Below are 8,909 nucleotides of genomic sequence, written 5' to 3'. Positions count from 1 at the left end.
GGTAAGAACATAAGAACATAAGAATGTAGGAACACTGCAGAAGGCCTACTGGCCCATACGAGGCAGGTCCTTAGGTAGATGTCGTTTTGATAAGAACCTGCCTCGCATGGGCCAGTAGGCCTTCTGCAGTGTTCCTTCGTTCTTATGTTCTTATGTTCTTATGTACCTATGACTGCTACACCTCTCCTGCCATACGGTTTATAAGCTGCTTCTCCGCTCATCTGCCGTATTCTACTCAAGATTGATGGACTGAACACATCGACTCAAGGTTGAGGGACTGATTACCTCATTCTCCTCCTGTTCTTCAAGTTTCTCCTATGTATGGACTGATGAAGCCACTGTGTGGCGAAACGTTTCCTCAATAAAGATACCCAAGAGTTGCACATGTGTCTAATTTATCAACATGTCGGTTCTCTGAACCATTCATCTACAAACCTGTCAGACACTGCAACTTCTTGGGATCTTAATACTTAGGAATTCTTCGCTTGCCTAATTCTTGGGCACAACCTACTTCCACATTGAACAAATGTGACACTACCTATGACTGCTACACCTCTCCTGCCATACGGTTTATAAGCTGCTTCTCCGCTCATCTGCCGTATTCTACTCAAGATTGATGGACTGAACACATCGACTCAAGGTTGAGGGACTGATTACCTCATTCTCCTCCTGTTCTTCAAGTTTCTCCTATGTATGGACTGATGAAGCCACTGTGTGGCGAAACGTTTCCTCAATAAAGATACCCAAGAGTTGCACATGTGTCTAATTTATCAACATGTCGGTTCTCTGAACCATTCATCTACAAACCTGTCAGACACTGCAACTTCTTGGGATCTTAATACTTAGGAATTCTTCGCTTGCCTAATTCTTGGGCACAACCTACTTCCACATTGAACAAATGTGACACTACCTATGACTGCTACACCTCTCCTGCCATACGGTTTATAAGCTGCTTCTCCGCTCATCTGCCGTATTCTACTCAAGATTGATGGACTGAACACATCGACTCAAGGTTGAGGGACTGATTACCTCATTCTCCTCCTGTTCTTCAAGTTTCTCCTATGTATGGACTGATGAAGCCACTGTGTGGCGAAACGTTTCCTCAATAAAGATACCCAAGAGTTGCACATGTGTCTAATTTATCTCCAAGTAATCTGTTGGCCTTGTTGCGCACACTGAGGCACTGCTGTCTTGGCTTTAGATTTCTGCTTACCGTGACTCCCAAGTCTTTTTCACATTCTGTATGACCAAGCTCTACTTCACCTAGATTATAGCTTCGAGGGTTATTTTCATTACCAAGGGCAAGTACCTTACACTTATCCACATTAAACTTCATCTGCCATTTCTCAGACCAAGACATTAATTTGTTCAAATCGTCCTGGAGTTCATTGATATCCTCCTCAGAGTGAATTATACGGCCTATCTTTGTATCATCAGCAAACTTACTCATGTCACTAGTAATCCCTTCATCAAGGTCATTAATGTAAATTATGAACAAGAGAGGGCCTAAAACTGATCCTTGTGGAACGCCACTAGTGACTAATCCCCATTCAGATTTCACTCCATTAATGGTAACTCTCTGCTTTCTATTGGTAAGCCATGCCTCAATCCATGCTAGAACTTTACCTCCTATACCATGAGCTGCCACTTTTCTTAAGAGTCTCTTGTGAGGTACTCTGTCGAAGGCTTTACTAAAATCCAAATAAACAATATCATATTCCTTATCACTGTCAACTGCCTCAAATGTTCTATTGAAGAACGTCAGTAAGTTTGTCAGGCAGGAACGACCTCTCTTGAATCCATGCTGAGATTCATTTATCAAGTTATGCTCTTCAAGGTGACTTCTGATAATGTCAGCTATAATTGATTCTAATAACTTGCCCACTATAGATGTCAGGCTTATTGGACGGTAATTTGAAGGAGTGGACTTATCCCCTGATTTGAATATAGGAACCACATTAGCCATCTTCCACATCTCTGGCACAACACTGGTAAGGATGGACGCATTGAATACACTCGTTAATGGCTGACTAAGCTCCATCTTGCATTCCTTAAGTACCCTTGAAAACAACTCATCGGGTCCCGGGGACTTATTTTGTTTCAGTTTGTCTATCTGTTTAATAACCATGTCCCTCGTGACAGTAATATTAGTTAACTTAAATTCATCAGGAACTAAATAATTGTTAATTACTGGAATCTCATTTACATCTTCCTGTGTAAAAACTGACAAAAAATAGTCATTAAATAAGGAACACATTTCCAGTTCATTATCCGTCAGCTGTCCATTCCCAGATTTTAGAGGTCCTACTTTTTCCTTCACCTTCGTCCTATACACTTGAAAGAACCCCTTTGGATTAGTGTTTGATTCATTAGCAACTCTAATTTCATAGTCACGTTTAGCCTTTCTAATCGCCTTTTTTACTTCTCTTTTAAGCTGAACATATTGGTCAGTAAGGTTAACCTCTCCTCTTCTGATGCGCCTATAAATTCCCCTTTTCTCCCCTAATAGATGCTTTAGCCTCCTGTTAACCCATTTGGGATCGTTATTATTAGACCTAATTTCTCTCTGGGGAATGTATATACTCTGGGCACTGTGTACATTATTAAGAAAATAATCATAAAAGCAGATCCCTTCATATTCATAAGTATGATTATCGTCAATAAAATCATTAGCTAGATAACCCCAATCAAGATTAGACAGATGTTCCCTAAGTCCATTATAATCGGCAGAACGAAAATCGGGGATTTTTACTGTATTATCATTATTCTTGCATTCCCAATTAATGCTAAAGGTGATGGATTTGTGATCACTTGCGCCAAGCTCTTCAGTGATCTCCAGATTATTCACAAGTGTTTCCTTATTTGACAAGACTAGGTCTAGCAAATTATTACCCCTGGTAGGTTCAGTTACACTCTGTTTCAGAAAACAGTCCTGAACTGTTTCCATGAAGTCACTGGACTCTAGATTACCTGTCAAAGAATTCCAGTCAATTTGGCTAAAGTTAAAGTCCCCTACTATGACTACGTTACTGTGACCAGAAGCCCTAACAATTTCGTCCCAAAGAAGTCTCCCTCTATCGTGATCCAAGCCTGGAGGTCGGTATATTACACCTAGAATTAGTTTTTCTTGACCCTCCACGAACTCTACCCAAACAGACTCTGTTACTGCTCCATCTATTTTTATACCTTTTTTTATGCAACAATTAATATTTTCTCGAACATACAATGCAACTCCTCCCCCTTCCCATTACATCTATCCACATTGAATAACTTAAATCCCTGAATATTACACTCAGCAGTCATATCCCGACTCTTTAAATCATACCACGTTTCAGTTAATGCAATGATATCAAAGTTCCCAGCACATGCTACCAAACGTAGTTCATTAATTTTATTTCTTGCACTTCGACTGTTAGCATAAAATACCATCATATGTTTTTTCTTCTGCACATTTTTCCTATTCATCTTTGTTTTTACACAATTTCTGAAATTATCATTACCCAGAGTTACTCCATGACAGTTACTATTAAGATTCTTAATATCAGAGCAATATCCATATTCATTATTAATCATTTCAAAACCCATACCTCTAACTAATCCTAGTTTAAAGTCCTAACAACCCCCTCAACTGAGTTAGCAAGAAAACCCACACCTGCCCTGGATAAGTGAACACCATCATTGTACCAACCATCGCTGTATCAACAGTTACTGTACCAACAGTCACTGTTCTAACAATCACTGTACCAACAGTCACTGTACGAACAGTCACTATACTAGCAGTCACTGTACGAACAATCACTGTACCAACATTCACTGTACTAGCCATCACTGTACCAACCATCACTTTACCAACACTCAGTGTACAACACTCACTGTACCAACAGTCACCGTACCCACAGTCACTGTACCAGTCACTGTACCAACCCTCAGAGAAGAATAACAGAAGCAGCTGTAAATGCCTGAAGGAAAGGGGCAGGACGTATTTTCACATGGTGAAGAGGTAAAAGAATTCCTGGGCGTAAATTATCATATAGATGGAAGAAAAACTGGAGTAGCCAAAAGTGGGAAAAACGCCAAGAAAACTATATAGAAAAAAATCAGTGTCAAACTAGTGAGTTGGAAATAGTCTCTTTACCAGCTATTTCCTGGGCTATAGAGACTATATAATCTATCGCTTATTGGTAGGCAACTTAAACAAACTATTACCATCCACACGGTGGTCAGTTCTTCATCCTTTAACACCGCTTCTCATTATCTGTTATTATCAGCGTCAGTCTGATAGTTACTTCACAGATCCGGACCTCTACGATACACCACACATTAGATCTTCCTGTCATGGTAGATTTAATGGTAATAATATTTCTATCGACCCCGATGACCCACGATTAATTAACACCACTCATTAGCACAACAAACACATTACCCCATTACTCTGGCTTTCTCCCGCATAATGTTTTCCTACACGCACATCTGTTCAATTAATTCAATAACACCGTTCTGTAATATATTTTCATTGCTGAAATATTAGTTTTTTAATCAACATTATAACAATTTCGTTTTAATTAACTGATTACCCAAAAAAAAAAAAAAAAAAAAAGAAGAAAAAAAAAAAATGAACTTTGGTTCTTCTGTGGCATGACATGTTCTAAAAGTCACATCAACACTACACATTTACAATACGTTATATAAACACTATTATATCCTTCAATTATTACCCAAATTTCAGGAAAATTATCAAAATTTTCCACAGCTGAAAAAGTAATTTGTAAGGGTATGTAAAAGAAGGAAATTAAAAGTGAACATAGGAAAGAGACAGGTGATGAGATTATTATAAAATATAGGCAATATGAGATTAGAAGGAATATGGAGGAAGAAATGTTCACACATTTGTAAGTGAACATGTTGGCATATGGATCAGTGAGAGATAATGTAAATCATAGAATTGGTGAAAGAAAGGAGAATGGATGGTACACTGTGTCATCTGTGGAGACAAAGAACCGTATTCTTAGAGGCAAAGAGAAAAATATAGCAGAACAGATTGATACCAGTGCTCTTGTATGGGTGTGAAGCCTGGGTATTGAATGTTGCAGCGAGGAGGAGGCTGAAGACAGTGAAATGTAGTGTTGGAGGGCAATGTGAGGCGTGAATATTCTGCACAAGCATTCGGAGTTTGGATATTTAGAGACGATGTGGTGTTCCCTTTGAGGGCTGAGACGGATTGTCGACCTTAAGGGAGGATGGAGGCAAATAGGATGACTATGAAGGCGTATAAATCTGGGACGACGGAGGGTGGAGGGTAGAGGAAGGAGAGGAGTCGTTATAGGAAACGCTGAAGGGAGGGGGGTAAAGGATGCTTTGTGTGCTAGGGATCTGGACATCTAACAGGTTTGTTTGATCGTGTTAGATAGCAGAGAGTGGAGGCAAAAGGATTTTACGATTTGACGTGCTGTTGGAATGAGAGAAAGGTAATATTTATGGAGGGATTAAGGAAACTGGTTAGCTGGTGACTGAAGGAAGGATAGGCATGATGCGGATAGGAGGATCACCTGAACTGTGATTTTGGCTCACTCCTGACAAGACAGCGAGTGAAAATGTTTTCAACCTTGTCGGGTAACCTTTATCTTAGTGAGAGATGGCCGGAGGGTTAGAATAAAAACTCTGAAAACTAAACTTTTATTACACCCAGCTGGTCTCTACCACCTGGGTTCACGCAGCTGGTCTCTACCACCTGGGTTAATTAGTTTAAATTCCTTGTCGCTCTGGTTACCTTCTTGTGGCAAGCTGTACAACCCCTCCTGCTAGCTAGCCCCCACCCATTCCGTCATTTCCCCCCTACTAGATTTGTCCTCAGTTTGCTTTACCCAAATCACCCAAGTAATAGCCATCTTGCTTAAACAAGCTGCTATCAATACAGCCATATCCCGCCCTACGTCATTAATTGGTTCCAAGAGCTATAACGTAACTCGATTTTTGACGTAAACCGAACATAATGCCTTAAAGTGAAACTAACGTAACTCGCGAAAGAACGTAACTGTTACAATGAACTATCCCATATGACTACTCCATCTGCGTAGCTTATTTGACCATCTCAAAGTGTGGCTTAGCTAGTAAATCAAATTTATTGCACAAGTAATGTGGGTTAACTGATAAAGAATCTCTCTGGGCTTTTATATATATATATATATATATATATATATATATATATATATATATATATATATATATATATATATATATATATATATATATATATATATATATATATATATATATATATATATATATATATATATGTCGTGCCGAATAGGCAGAACTTGCGATCTTGGCTTAAATAGCAACTCTCATCTTGTCATATAAGACAAGTGAAAATTTGTGTATGCAATAATTTCACCAAAATCATTCTGAACCTAACGAAAAAAATATATTTCACTGTGTTTGTTTAGTATTAAATTGTTGTAAACAAATCTAAAATATATTTAGTTGGGTTACGCTAAAATAAATTGTTCTTGTTATAATAAGGTTAGGTAAGTTTTCTAAGATTCTTTTGGAGCAAAATTAAAAATTTTTACATTAACAATAATGAAAAAATATATCTTCAAACGTATAAGAGAAAAATTTAGAAAGGATTTAATTTTAAATGAGTTCTTGCTAACTGACCAGTTTTACATATTCGGCACAACATATATACATATATATATATATATATATATATATATATATATATATATATATATATATATATATATATATATATATATATATATATATATATATATATATATATATATATATATATATATATATATATATATATATATATATATTTGCTAGTGTAAAACTGTTGTTAGTTTCTTAAGCAGAGATAGATTCTCAGTAAAATCTAGTGTATGGTTTATCATTTTTTTGAGAATCAGCCACGTCTGTCATGCTGTATGACCATGCTCTGACCTCTAAAAAGTCAACCTCTTGCTTGGTCCCCAAGACACATACATCTCAAAAAAAGGCTTCATGATGTATATCGTTGGTGCAGCAGTCGTAGGTGGTGTCACATTTGTCCAATGTGGAAGTAGGTCGTGCCCAAGGGTTAGGTAAGTGAAGAATTCCCAAGTATTAAGATCCCAAGAAGTTCCAGTGTCTGACAGGATTGTAGATGAATGGTTCAGAGAACCGACATGTTGATAAATTAGACACATGTGCAACTCTTGGGTATCTTTATTGAGGAAACGTTTCGCCACACAGTGGCTTCAGCAGTCCACACAAAGGATAAACTTGAAGAACAGGAGGAGAATGAGGTAATCAGTCCCTCAGCCTTGAGTAGATGTAATCAGTCCATCCTATGCCGTATTCTTTTCATATATGTCGTTGTTTATCCTTATTCTCTTCAGCGAAAATGGCCATACCACGTTGAAAGCACCGCTTCTCGTTCGATCAGCGAAGTTAAGCAACGTTGGGTTTGCTTAGTACTTGGCAGAGTGACCGCCTGGGAACACCAAATACTGTTGGCATCAGTCTTTTGCCGGGTCACCAACAGGAAAAGATCAGGGGAGGGACAAGCAAACAAGCAAGACTACTAACATGACAAAAAGAGTCCTTTTACTTAACATCAGTGTTCACAGAAGTAAAGTAATTAATTATAAAACGCTTATCTGAAGTGGGTCAAATGTATTGTATTGCAAGAGCCGGAGCTACTGTAATAGTTTGCCAACGTTATCCATTAATCCAGAGGACCTAAGTGTGAGCACGTCGCCACACGTCTAAGTGACAGACTGAGAGAGAGAGAGAGAGATAGAGAGAGAGAGAGAGAGAGAGAGAGAGAGAGAGAGAGAGAGAGAGAGAGAGAGAGAGAGAGAGAGAGAGAGAGAGAGAGAGAGAGAGAGAGAGAGAGAGAGAATGAGCTCATGTAGGTAAGAGCTCTAAGCTTGTAAAGTTATGAACTTTTAACCAAACCTTGTAAAACCCTGTTTAAGAAAGAGAGAGGAGAGAGGAGAAAGAGAGAAGACAGAGAGGAGAGAGAGAGAGAGAGAGAGAGAGAGAGAGAGAGAGAGAGAGAGAGAGAGAGAGAGAGAGAGAGAGAGAGAGAGAGAGAGAGAGAGAGAATAGAGAGAATAGAGAGAAAGGAGAGAGGATACAGCGAGAGAGAGAGAAAGAGCAAGAAGGTACATTGGGAAGACAGATTACACAGGACCCTAAAGTCTACACCGAGGTTCTATGCCGAGAATTCTCTACTTCACTCCAGATTAAGGAGGGTCGTGTATTACCAGATGACTGAGGCAAGACTGGTAATGCAGAAGCCTCGTTCTCCACCCTACACACCCCTCCAGCCACTGTCAGAATGACATGAAGGGAGGCTAAACCATTCCCGGAAAAATAACAACACTGAAGGCAAGGGCTGCAATTGCCCATCCTAACTGATTAAACCTATTGTAACTACTCTTGTTACTCCAGTTATATACCTGTGGAAGAAATCACTATAAAATGAGTGATTCAAGAAATGAAAAAAAAATACCACGGTTTTATTTCCTATTATCACTGTGGTATTTTTTTCTCGCAAGTTCACAAGTGGTTCTATTTTTGGATACTATGGTGTGTTGATGCACATTAATGCTATGACTATCATGGAGGGTCCGGGTTCGATTCCCGGCGGGTGGAAACATTTCGACGCGTTTCCTTACACCTGTTGTCCTGTTCACCTAGCAGCAAATAGGTACCTAGGTGTTAGTCGACTGGTCAGGGTCGCATCCTGGGGACAAGATTAAGGACCCCAATGGAAATAAGTTAGACAGTCCTCGATGACGCACTGACTTTCTTCAGTTATCCTGGGTGACTAACCCTCCGGGGTTAAAAATCCGAACGAAATCTCTTATCATAACAAGCACCGTTACTTTACCTCGACAACGTCTGTTATTATT

General features: G+C 38.9%; 1 pseudogene; it reads left to right on the top strand.

The window, feature by feature from the left end:
* The first annotated feature begins 7,386 nt into the window (after positions 1-7,386).
* Positions 7,387-7,505, top strand: LOC128684130 (5S ribosomal RNA; annotated as a pseudogene).
* Positions 7,506-8,909: the final 1,404 nt, after the last annotated feature.

The sequence above is a fragment of the Cherax quadricarinatus genome, chromosome 3 (genome assembly GCF_038502225.1).
Source record: "Cherax quadricarinatus isolate ZL_2023a chromosome 3, ASM3850222v1, whole genome shotgun sequence".
NCBI classification, from domain to species: Eukaryota; Metazoa; Arthropoda; class Malacostraca; order Decapoda; family Parastacidae; genus Cherax; species Cherax quadricarinatus.
This window is presented reverse-complemented; position numbering and strand designations above follow the sequence as displayed.